At 29.6% G+C, this 13,786-nt stretch overlaps 1 protein-coding gene across 5 annotated transcripts in view; it reads left to right on the top strand.

Annotated features, from left to right (window-relative positions):
* Window positions 1-13,786, top strand: part of LOC118187717 (neural cell adhesion molecule 2-like) — a 1,091,694-nt gene that overhangs the window by 74,655 nt on the left and 1,003,253 nt on the right. The window lies entirely within an intron of this gene.

Here is a 13,786-nt window from a genome sequence, read left to right as displayed (position 1 = left end):
TAATACGCTTTAAAAGAATCCAAAAAAACATTTTATATTTAAATTTTCCTTACAACTTAAAAGACTTACTACCGAAAATCAAATTTTCAGCTTTTTTAACTCTAAAATCATTTAATTTTAATTTCCATTATATTTTCCCTTCAAAAATGCTTAGTAATTTATAACCTTAACCGCTTCATTGTTTCTCATCGCTTTTTTCGTTACCGCAAAGTGTAATTAAAATGGTTCTTTAAGAATTCTTTCGTTTCGGTTTTTTACCCTCCGTGCTCAAATTGATGAGATCAGGCTATTATTATGCAAATTCATGCAAATTGAAACATCAAAAACTCTTGGCACCGAAGAGAAACATGACAAAGATAGTCGGAGTTAACGACAAGGAATTAAGAACTCGAAAAACAGCCAGCAAGGAAGGACAAGATCTTAAAAATAAAATTAACTTGGAAGGAAAAACAGGCAAAAAAAAAAAAAAAAAAGAGTGAAAAGAGAAAATTTATTTCCATTCATTTCCGAAGAAAATAATTCTTCATTTCGAAGGCAAAGTCTCGTAATTTTCTAGAGAGTATTTTTTTTTCTTTTAGAAAAAGTAAATTCATTCGAAATTAATTGCAGTCTCTCCAAAATTCGGTCACTTATTCAACATCAGGAAGATAACAGTCTTTGAACATAATGACACCTTTCTAATTTCATAAATATTTTAATTGTTTATTAGTTTATTGTGAGTTTATTCTGCTAACTGTTAATATAATTCGTGAAATACTCTTTAGCAAGCTAATGTTTTAAGCATAGCAATATATAAGCAAGCAAATTTTATGAACAAAATTAAGTTGAGTCAGTTTTAACTATGTTAATCAGGGAGCACGACTGTCATTTGCCACTGGGTCCAAAAGACCTGGCTACTGTTTACTGAAGAAAAAATTGTAATCTTTAAATAGAAGTGTTACATCTATGCCCGTCATAAGTTTTATGATCAAACTTAATAAGTACACACATAAAATTTTTACTCTCTTCTAATATTTTCATGACATTTCTTAAAAGAATAGAAAAACATATTATATATTAGGGATAGGAAAAAATAGTATACCTTTACTCTGCATTCATTCTTTATTTTCTTTATTAGCACTATAGACAGAGAGAAATAAATGAAACAACAAATGTTAGCAGCACATTGAACAAAGTTTTGTTGTGTATTCCAAACACAAATATTTTTCACATTTGACGCAGAGCGTTTCTATGTTTTCGCTGGGAAACGCTGTATAATTTTTTTACTTCCTTGTACGAATTAAAAAGGATGTATTGTAATCGCAAAAAACTTCAGGCATCGTATTTCAACCATATAGCATCATATTTCAACCATATAGGAAAATATCCATTTTGGCCGCTATCGAATGCAATTTAACGATATTTTTCCGTGACATCCGTACGTAAGGATAGAATAAATGACTCTTTTCCCTCAATATATATATATATATATATATATATATATATAACTGATTTAAAATGAACTCGAGATTCTCGAAGAGAAATTTTCGCGGCATCTGTGCGTACGTACGTATCTCGCATAACTCAAAAATGACTACCCCAGAACGTTGAAATTTTGTATATAGGAACTGCTATAACATGTAGATGTGCACCTTGAATTTTGGTTGCAATTATATATATATATATATATATACACCACTCTGTTACTTGGCTCAGTGAACTCAGTTTCTTTATTCTTATATGTTTGTAAATTATGCATTTTTTTGTTTAAAAATAATTGAATTATGTTGTTGGGGTTACGATTTTTATGCCTTTAGTTAACCTGCATACAATAATTGTGGAATTTTATCCAATTTAGAAATTTTTTAATTGCGGCTAAGCATAATTTTTCATTTACATGGCCGCCATGTGTGTTTACATTTGAAACTTAAAAGATTAGTGGATTTGTTGCCATTCTAGAGAAACTAAGCTTCGCAAAAGCAAAGTAACGTCTTCTTTTATTATTGCGAATAAAACTGTAGTTTAAATTGTATTTTTTTTTAAATTGCTTTAACTGTACTTGGAGTTTTATCTTTTTCTATATCTTTCAAATTTTAATAAAAATATTTTGAATTTTTATGTATTTTTGCCTTGCCGCGAAGTGAATTAATTAGTAGCGGATGCGCATTAGGTAAGCGGCACTTAATCATCTGCGAAAAACTGTTTCTGTTTTCTTTGTTTAATTTCTTTTACATTTCGGAATTTTCGGGATATGTGATAACACTTTCATGAATAATAGTGACGTTTTTAACAGACGGACTGGATTGAGAGGTGATGTTGGAATGTCTGCTTTCGAATCTGTGTCCTCAGATTTCTTCTTTATCAATCTCCTAAATGTTGTTTTATTAGGTGCACTTTCCCGTCCAAAGATTGACGAAATTTCTAACAGTTTGTGCATGGTACGTGCCATTCTTGTAAGGAATTTTCAAATTAAAAAACTTGTTACTTTTTGTTTTGCACTCTGTATCCACTAAGCTGCAACGAAGGTGCGAAATGAACTGACAGTGATAAAATACTCATGTTGTTAGGCAAATCAAAATTAACTTTCTTAAATCAGACTATTTACCTGTTGTTTGTACATAAAAATATTTTCAATGTTGTTTCAGGCATATTAGATACAATGTTTTTGTTGGGACACCGTATGTTTAACAATTTGCGCCATTTGATTCTTATTCTGTGAAATTTGAAAGCTGTATTTTGAAACGTACTTAGAAAACTCATCGAAATCTAGTATTTTAAAGCTTCTGCTGCTAATTTAGCATATTAAGTTTTTTTTTTTTTTTTTTTTTTTTTTTTTTTTTGTTTTTGTTTGTTTGTTTGTTTGTTTTTGTTTTGTTCTAAGTCCATATTATGTAAAAAAAACTCTTGATAACAAATATATTTTACATTAATGCAAATAGATTAATGAATGTTCAATTAATCATTATGAATTATTAAAATATGTTTTAAATACTTAACCCAAAATAAAGCAACCAATATAAGATTTTCGTTGATCAAATACTATAATATATAACTGTTATTTTTCATATTTGTTTCCATTAAATGAGACATTTTATGTCCTAGCAGAAAACATTATTTCATAATATACATAACTGCTAGTGAAAGAATTATTAAAACCAAAATAAAAATAAAAAGAAGACTTTTTGCCTTACTTTGACACGATCAAAGAAGACAAACGTAAAACATTATTAAAAGGGCTGTATGAAAATTTCGTTACTTAAACTTCGAGTTATTAAATTGTTATGAATTACAAATTGTATTTTCTGCTTCTAATTTCATTCAGTTCTAGTTACCGTTATAAGCCCGCCCCTTGTTAAATTTATATGTTAATAAACTCTGCCACTGATTAAGTTTAAATTTCTAGAAACCAAAAGAAATAAATATTAGTCATCAGAAAAAGCGTCGTCTATTTAACTTGTAATAGATTTAAGAACGTAATTATAATAATGTTTTATAAAAAATTTAAAAATTAATTTTAAAACTTCCTAAATAGTTTTTAACATTTATATTTTACCATTAATTACTGAATTAATGGCTAGCTATTATTTTATTTCATAAGTTTAAAACTGATAGCAAGATTTTCAATACACAAATCGCTATACATTAAACTCGGCCGCTTAATAAACTGAAGTATGTTTGAAACGGTAGTTATTTTAATAAGCTGCAGTTACTATATGTTTGAATTGTAATACATTGTACTTCTACGTGCTGTATAATGCATTTTTGTAATAATATGGTACAAGATATTGGTCAGTCAAATATTGGTAAATGTATAGTGTATAGATATAAAGTGCAGCTATTGGAAGCATAACAGTAGTTTCATAAGATGTAATAATTTTTTGTATAATGTTTTTAGCTCAGTTATGTTTTAGTACTTTTTAAGAATGTATTAGCATTTATTCAAGAATGTGCTGTGTATTTGTAATTGATCCACATATTTGAATCTATATTTTATATTTGTATTATGTATTAGTAAGTATGCGTGTATTATGTACGATGGGTAAGAGATTCGGCTTCCTAAAAAATACAGTGCTTTAATATCTTAAAGGACATTAAACTGCTGAGTTGGTAACCAATTCTGTATGGATTATGTAATACTCTGGTACGGAAGCCAACTCAGCGGATTTCAGGATTTCAGTGTTGTCGTGTACAATATGTTAAGTTTTTATCAGGGATATCTCTAGCAGTTACATTACTTGTGTACAATATGCTAAGTTTTTATCAGGGATATCTCTAAAATTATATCATAAAAGAAGTAAAAGCTATTTACATTGTTTTGTCTTTGAATGACTGACTAAAACGAATTCACTTGAAATATAACTATATCTTAGTACCCTTACAGAATTCCTAAGCTTTTGAATAAGTAAAAATATTTCAAAAGATTTAAATATATCTCCAGGTCGCAGTAATTTAATTCAGCCATACATAACATGCAATGAATACATTTTCTGCATTTATTAAAGAATTGTCATTTTTTAATTTAATTCAGCCATGCATAACATGCAATGAATACATTTTCTGCATTTATTAAAGAATTGTCATTTTTTAACAGAACTTAGAAAATAAGTAACGGAAAGAAATCACATTTACCATATATATTAATTCATCATCTAGAAGTGATTGATTGATAATCTAACGTATTACCATATTTTAATCATTAATTTTCAACGAAGTTTAATTAAAGTGGGGAAAAACGTAGCGGAAATTCTAATAACCTTGTCAAAATATCGACTGAAATTTTAATTGACCTAAGTAAAAATATATTCATATATCGATTTAATGCTTCATTTTTGCTAATGCGGAAGACATATTTTGGGAGAGTGATGTATAAGTAGTTGCCAAGCGTAATCTAATTTAATTACTTGACAACATTTTACAATTCTTATAATGACATGCAAATTTAAATTTATTTAATGAAGTATATAACTTCTAAATGATCTTCACTTGAATTTTTTTTTACTATAACTTTATGGAATGACTAAGTTTAAAATCGTATTGCATTATTATAGCATTATTGAAGTGATGCGTCTGTAAAATTAACAATTTATGATCGATTTGCCTTCCTTTCAGAATAAGAATAATAAATTTAGGGCATTATATACATATATATATATAAGCTACTCTTTGTTCAGAGATGCCAGGAACTACTGTATATATATGGATAGATATATAGATACGTTGATAGGTAGATATAATTTCCGTCTACGAATATCAACGTTAATGACTGAGATAATATGATGTACGAATGTTATAATACTTGATTTACTTTGGCATATTTAATTAGTAATTATAGCTACCTACGTATTTCCGAAGTAGCTTAATTAAATCAAAAACAGCTTTTTTTGTTTGTTTGACGAGGGGAGAACATATACTCTCGTGTGTGATATAAAACCTATTTTATTTCATACATCATCATGTATTGCTGTTGAAAACTCTCGATTTAAATAAAAACATCTTTTATATTCAAACTGATACATTATGCCAGAATTTCTTCAAATTATACGAACAGCATGGGCAGATTAGTTTTATTTTTATTAGAAATGACATTTGTGAAGCGTTTATGGGTAACAGAAAGAGAGAACGAAATCACGCAAGGACATACGCAAAAAATTAATGACTGAATTGGAATTATGATTACTACAGCTAATAATCCTTTAAATTCACTTTTTTTAACTTTTCCTAATTACTGGATCTATACGAATATAAATGGAGGAAGTATGAAGAAAAAAGAAGCCATCCTTGCAAATAGCTGTTGAAAGTATGCACGAACTGCAACGTGAAGTAGTGTGTGATGCTCACGCAATTTTCGAAAAACAAAGGAAAACCTAAGTCAGCTAAAATAATTCTAGTTTTTGTTACTTAGTAACTACTTTATTAACTTATTACTAAGGGAACGTGCTTAGAATGTTTCATGGTATTATGAAATAAAATCAAATGCAGTTTCAATACATAATGTAAGAAGCTATTATAGTCGAGTCATTTAGGAATCAAACTTATATAAATGTTCAGGAAATTTATGTTAATAGACTTATATTTTTTCATAGCTGAACTTTTGTGCTTAAACTTCGCCGTCAAATGGGTCTCTAAACAAAACAGTGCTGTTTCAGACTATCTCATTTGTACTGATTCCCTTTCATCCTTGGAGATCTTAAAATGTATTTCTTCTAATAATAATATCATTATCGAGATTCAAAAAGAACTGAAAAATCTAAAGGATAAAAATATTTCGGTTTCATTTTCATTTGTTCGTGGTCATACAGGTGTTGTTGGGAACGAACGAGCCGATTTCCTTGCTAAGACTGCGACTAAGCGGGAAATTGACACTTTTGTCAATATCCCTAATTCCTTCTATAAGAAGGTCATGTATGAAAGCATTGTGGAGTCGTGGAATCACGAATTCATTAATTCAAATAAAGGGAGTTTAACTAGAAGATTTTCCCCTTCTATTAAAATGAGATTGTCGTGTCATCATTTCTTCACAAATTATAAATTAACCCAGTTTCTTACTGGACATGGGAATTTTAAAAGTTATTTGAACAGATTTAAATTGAGTCCTGAGTCTGTCTGTGACTGTGTCCTCGGCGGCGAGGAGAATGTAGAACATGTGCTTCTTCTATGTCCTAAATATGAGAGCGAAAGAAAAGTCTTGAAACTGGGACTGAAAAATTTTAATATTAACTGGCCTCCAGAGTTTTACCAATTTATTTCCGAGAGAAGTGCTTTTAACACTTTTTGTCAATTCATTGTAAAACTGTGTAATCTTCCTTAATTTTATTTCAATTTTCTTTTCTGTTTAGTTTGTATTGTGTTTCTTACTTACTTCTGTAAGCCCCATGTCATACTATGTGGTACATGGGGAACTTGTTATGTTTCTCTTAATTAAAAAAAAAAAAAAATAGACTTATATTCATGGATACATTTTTAAAAATTGAGCACAAAACATATAGGATACGTTATAACTTTCTCAACTTAAATTTTCTTTTAGCAAATTCATTAACAAACTTATAAACACGCACAGTTACATTTCCGCGCAAAATTTCCTTTAGAATATATCTTGAGAAAAATACTTTAAAATGCACTCACAAAATTAAATAATATTGTTCTAAGATCATACGTAATCACGCTAAAAATAAACATTAAGAAAATTTTAAATATTTCGTCATATCATAAGACAAATTAATAAATCGTTTAGTGTTTAAATCTCATGTAAATCTGATTCTTAAAATGTTTATTCATCATCTTTATGTAACGTATTCAGTTTTGTTTCGCTTATTAGGATGTGCTTATTAACAAACCTGAGTCAGTTATCCGAAATGGAAGCACATTAAAAAAAGGATCAACATTAATCTTATGAAGGTTATGTACAGCACATATAACCGATATAACCACATATAACGGATTCGAAATTAGGTCGAATTACGAGAATTCAGCGGTCGAACACACATAGTATGGTAAAAATATATATTTTGACTTCATGAGAGAGAGCTGGTCATACTTATTACTAAAAGAAACCAATACTTGAAAGTATTTAAAACAGTAATAATTTTATTTACATAAACAAGCCCGGAATGCATCGGTGGTTACTTTTCTTCTACATCGTAAACTGAACTAACATTTTTTCTCTGAAGCGCCCTTTCACAGCAATACAAAAATCGTTTGTGGAATTTTTAACAATTTTAGTAATACAACATAAAATCTATAAAGCAATTATCTCATCACAAAATACTAATATATCTATGGTCTGACCGTTCTTTTGTTAAGTAGTCAATGTGATGGCATATAATCAATAAATATAATAAAAGTTTATTTTCTTTCCTTCTTATGGTAATCTTAAAATATGTTTCCTCTAGCCTACTATGTTGTTAAAGTATATAACTATGAAAAGTGAGAAACATTTAGATGAGAATAAGAATATTATCTTAACACCGTAGGAGAAGCAAACGTATTTCCTCTTAGAAAATAATTTCAAAACTTACTGAATTTTCCTCTTATAAATTACAACTAACTAAATGCCAAACTTAAAGCTTTAAAATTCCAACTAACGAAATACAATTACATCGAGCCGAGGCTAGGTTAAACAGCTTGATTAAAAATTTGATTCTTGCTGTCGCCGATAAAGTCAAAAGCTATATAGTTTTATATTTCAAATTCGATCATGCTTGCATTTCATGTTCGAAAATAAAATGCATTTTATATTTCTAGAAGAAGACGGCATTTGCTTTCTTCTACAAAGCATATTATTCTGGATAAACGTGTTACTTTAGACTTCAATGGTAATTATTCTGCATAGGATTAGAACAAAGAATATGTTCGAAAATGACTTTCTTTTGCATTTTTTCGTTGACCTTTTATCAAGTTTGTTTTTATTAAATTGAATTATTATAAGTGAAATAAATCCAATCATTTTATTTCAACTAAAATAACTCACGTAAGTTAAATTTCATTATTTATCAAAACTCAAATTTAAGTCATTTAAATTTATTTATGATCATGTGAAATATATTTTACAGTGATCCTTAGACTTTTCCGAGAGAGAAATATAAAAAATCAACTGTGCTGTCGCTAGGATTCGAAACATAGATTTTTGAATTTCGACTTATGCATGATAAATATTTACACTACGAAAGCATTCACAGGAGAATATAGTAATATCTTACTTTTTTTCCCTATTAAAATGAGAACTGTAAACATGCACCAGATGCAAATCCATACGGTTCTTCCCAATCCTATTTTAATTAGGGTGCCATTATAGAGACTATGCTGTTTGTATAGTATGTGGTGTAGCAACAAACGTAAAAGACCAGTTGCGAATTCACGCGATTCGAACCACAGATCTTCGACTGCTAGGTGGTCGTGTTAACGAAGACAGCTCGTACAGGAAAATACCATATTTTCTTCTTTTCGAATTTTGAGAATTCTTCATATGTTTCTAATTACATTTTATGGTTCATTGACGTATTCTGAAGCAAGGCTCATGTATGCGGGAACATAAAGAACAGGCATATGAAACCACTCACGTGATGATCACACTGAGCTAATCTGCATGCGGGTCCGAATACACGATCTGAAAACAGCTGACAGGCTAGATACTTTTAAGAAAACCTCATTTTTTTATTAACAAAATTAAAAATAACTTTTAAATCTCTATTTTTAAATATTTACCAAAACATATATAAACAGTTATAATATAATTGCAGACTAAAAGATTCAAATTTTTATTTATTTTCTTTCTGAATTCTAAAAGTTGCGTACTTGTAAAACGCTTTTGCTTGTTACACTTTGTAATTCAAATTTACTGATAGCCTGTTACTTCGAAGCAGGAGAGATGAAAAATAAGCAATGCCCTCGCCGGAACTCGAACCACGGACCTCTCTAATACGCGTCGAGCATGCTGACCACTGCACTCGGAAGGTATGCTAAGATGGCGGTAGGAATACCTTATAAGCTAAAAGTAAAATTTTCAGATTACATTTGTTTAATTCTAACATGTCTAATTACTCAGTAGATAACTTACTTTAATTTAAACAAATGTAAATAAATTATGAAACTTACCAAGTAAGATAAACCATCACCTAGACTTTTTTTCTTAAATAACCACCTAGTCTTTTTTTTTTCCTTATTTATTTATTATAAAAATACGTTATGTTTACATGTAAATAATTATAAACTTCTTTATTACTTACTACAATTTGACATTTTATGGCATTTAGAATCTGATAAATGTTTTAATCTTATAGAAATCTTAGAGAAAATTACCTTTATCACGAACTGTAGAGGATCATATGTGAACTAGGTTCTTTTGCCATTAATTTTCAACTGTGAAAAAATGGTGTTGACATATAAATGTATTGCAAAACAAAGATATCATGATCTTGGTGCAAAATTCGTTACTTTATTATTTTTTTAGATGTCCAAATGAAAATTAATAAATCTGTATCTTTCAAACCTTTGAAGGAGATGTATTTGACGCTGTAAATTAATTTATAACATTTATAGATTTTTATGTTGAATTATTCATGTTCGTTTTTAACGACAATGAAATAATGTGAACCGAGCTACAAATAAATAAATTCTGGATACCTTTACAACACCGTATTTGCAACAAATACATAATTAAAATGTATTCGTGGGCAGATAAAATTGTTTCGGGACAGCATGTGGCCCTCAGGCCATTATTTAATGCCACTGAGATAACTCGAAACATATTATATAAGAGATATTCCGCATGATAGATGTGTGACTTACCAAAACATTTAAAATAATTTTGTGATGGTCAGCATTTTATGTGACCATCAATTATATAAATTGGAAGATGTGAGAAAAATGATGGTTTTTAGCAAATAGGTTTTTTATTCCAAGGCTGGAGGTAATGAGTTCTAAGTCCTGTTTTTGGTTTCTTTAATTAATGAGCTAATTATATCTAAAATGCGGACATATTCAATGGTTTGCAGTGTATTTAATTAGAAGCTCAAAAGTGTTGGACCGCTAAACATAGCTTATTTTGAAGTTTGAAGTCCTTGGTTGTTCTAAGGTTAATTACCAATGCAATCAGCTGGGTTTCTATTTTACATTTTGTAATTTTTAGGATGACTGCGCTTTTCATCTTTCGAAGCATAAAATGTAACACCGTATTTAAAATAAATAATTGAGACACAGTGTTTCAAATTGTGCGTTTGCGAAAAGAGGAATTCAAGCTTGAAATAACAGAGTTAATTCCCCTGAGGGAGATGTGCGAACCATAGAAAATCTCTCGGTTGATGCTCTCCGCAAACATTTTGTTGCGTGAGCAGATTAAAAGGATTGATAGAAAGTATTGTTCGTTTAAAACTTAAATGTGGGAAAGTGTAAAATGAACTCCTATAGTTCACACATTTAATTACGTATTGCGTTTAAATTCGGGCTATGCTAATTAGCAATAGTATACATTCTTCTTCCATCTCCAGCTTGTCGTGATATAAAAGAAATTAGTAGTGTAAATATTTATTAGCATTTGCATGAAAATATGACATAAAATGTCCGCAAATACATAACTCCACTGGAAGTTTAAGACCGTAAGGAATAGAAATCATTTGGATGTGAATAGTAAACCAGAGTTTTGAAATCTCTCCCTGATTAGCATACTGAAATGTTGAGGAAGATCAACTTTAAAACAATGAGAGTTCTCTTTTCGAAAATGACAAAGGAAATATTAGCAAACGTATTAAAATTTTGCGGCTCTAATTAAATCGAAGTAAATTCTACTCTAAATATAAATTTTAATAATTTCATTATTATTTTTAAATATATGAATTATATAGCTTTGCATCATTAAAAATATTACTGAATTGCGTCAGAGTTTAGAGTTTATTTAAGAGTTATTTCTGCTCAATAGTTCAGAATTAGATAAAAAATGTTATTCTATATAATTAACTAAAACACATTTAACTGAACATTAACCTTCAATAAGTTTGATTTTAACACTGATATTTATTATAAATCTTTATATTTCCTTCTCGTGCGAAATTATTCCACTTTGACAAACAAAATGGCTTTTTGCTCTTACGTATATTGTGCTCTCAAAGTTTTCTTCTTAAGAGAATCTTTTCTTCCTTACACATTGAACTATTTAAAGTGCTTGCCATTTCCTCTCATGATTATTTATAAAAACTTTAAAATCTTTTCTTCTTACCATTGTGAAAGACATTTCGGTATTAAATGGGAAAAGAACAATTGCCTGGTCACGCCATTATTATCTGAAAAATTGCTTTATTCTCCACAAGTTCAACTTTCAGGTCATTTGTCTGTATTAGAAGAATTTTTTGCTCGATTGTTACAGCATCCGGTTCTATTTTAATTCTTGGGAATTCATAGCATATGTATCAGTGTGGTTTAACCTAGCTAAGCCAGATTAAATGAGTGTTAAAATTCCAATTTTAAAAGGAAAGCATTCTTTGCTCTATGAGATACATAAAGAAATTTTCTACAATTAATCACGTTTGTTATTTGACCATAATTTCACCCTAATTTCTACTAACATTATCTACAGACCTTCTTCAGTTTGGGAAATCAATTTGTATGAAACTTTTAAGATTCACAAAATTTCAACATCTTACAGAATCACATTAATTCCAATTCAGGTCTTCCCAAGGTTTCGAAATTACTTAGCATTTACTAATTCAGAAGTCAAGCAAGAAAAATCAGTGTTATATTTTCAAATTTTCACAGGACTAGTTTCGGTGGTTTTACCGAACCACCATCCTTAGCTGCAAAAGCACAAATGAACAAGATAGGATATAATGTTAGATAAGATAAGAAAGCCTGGACAGAAAATAAGCTAGTTGTGCCATCTGTTGATGAAATCAGAACTAAAACATAATTTCTTTGAAGGCCGAATGCAAAAACAGATTGGAATTAGGATCGTTAACTAGATCAGAAAGATTTTTTTGAATGTGAAATGCCTCTAGAAAATCCAGTTCTCCAATGGAAGATGTTTTTTGAATAATTTTGGCAACAGAAAAACTGAAAGTGTGATTTTTTGGACCTACAATGTTGGGCAACAGAAGACTTCTGTGTATTTTTCTTTTCGTTCGCAATTTTTCTCATGTATCTGAAGGCAATGGAACATCAGATGCACAATTTTATTCCAGATATATATATACGGTGTTCATGAACTTATGCAACTTTGGTTCATGAGCTTAATTCTTTCCTGAACACCGTTCGTCAACCGAAATGTTCATACATGGAAGACTTTTCTCCTTAGATATTAATGTAAAATTAAGTAATTGGTTCCCAAACCACAGATAATTGCTTAATTAAACTTCAATACTTTGAGCACAAATGTGTAAGGTGAAACCAATGGAAACTATTAAATAAAACAACCATAATCATAATATTAAATAGACACAGACGAAAACTTAATTTAGTTCAAATATCACGCTGAATAACAGTAAAAAAAGTCCAACATTATGAATCAGCGTAAATTTAAAAAATATTTTGCAGTACTAGTTTCGATAGTTTTAGAACTACCTTCCCTCCACCACTTAAACGATACACTTAAAACCCACTGACCAATTCCGACCCACTTAAAACGATTGCTTATCCCATCCATTGTGAATTGTGCCAGTAGATTATATGCTCTTCCCAAAATTCATAAAAGTCAAAGCGGTATTACTTTCCGCCCTTATTGTATCAAATTTAGGCACTGTTTCGTATCTGTTAGCTAAATATTTAGTTTCTAGATTTTCAACTTTATTGGATAATGATATTTACACCATAAGAAATTCAATAGAGTTTGTAAAAAAAGTTAAAAGTATTTCTCCCCAAAATTTCCTCATCTTTTCTTTTAATGTTAAATCATTATTTACCAATGTTCCAGTGGAAGGTGCATTAAGATGTCTAAAAACTAAACTTCATGAATTTCATTTCTCCAGCTTCGAAATTGATGAACTAATTTCGCTTACTCATCTCTGTTTGAAACAAACACATCTTGTTCTCCAAAATAAGTATTATAAGCAAACTGAGGGATTAAGCCATGGGAAGCGCTTTTAGTCCAATCCTTCCTGATATCTACATGCATTATTTTGAATCTAAATTGTATGAAACTTTAAACTTCCCAGTTTGGTTCCGCTACATAGAGGATATATTTACCCTGTATGATGGTAATGAAAATGATTTAAATAATGTTCTTTCAATAATGAATTTCATTGATCCTGCTATTCAGTTCACTTTTGAACTTGAGACATCCAATTCTCTTCAGTTCCTTGACATTTTGGTCACACGTAACCTATCT

The sequence above is a fragment of the Stegodyphus dumicola genome, chromosome 4 (genome assembly GCF_044657685.1).
Source record: "Stegodyphus dumicola isolate Sdum_Otavi_A_Nest chromosome 4, ASM4465768v1".
NCBI classification, from domain to species: Eukaryota; Metazoa; Arthropoda; class Arachnida; order Araneae; family Eresidae; genus Stegodyphus; species Stegodyphus dumicola.
The sequence above is the reverse complement of the archived record's forward strand: the minus strand, read 5'-3'. Positions and strand labels throughout refer to the sequence as shown.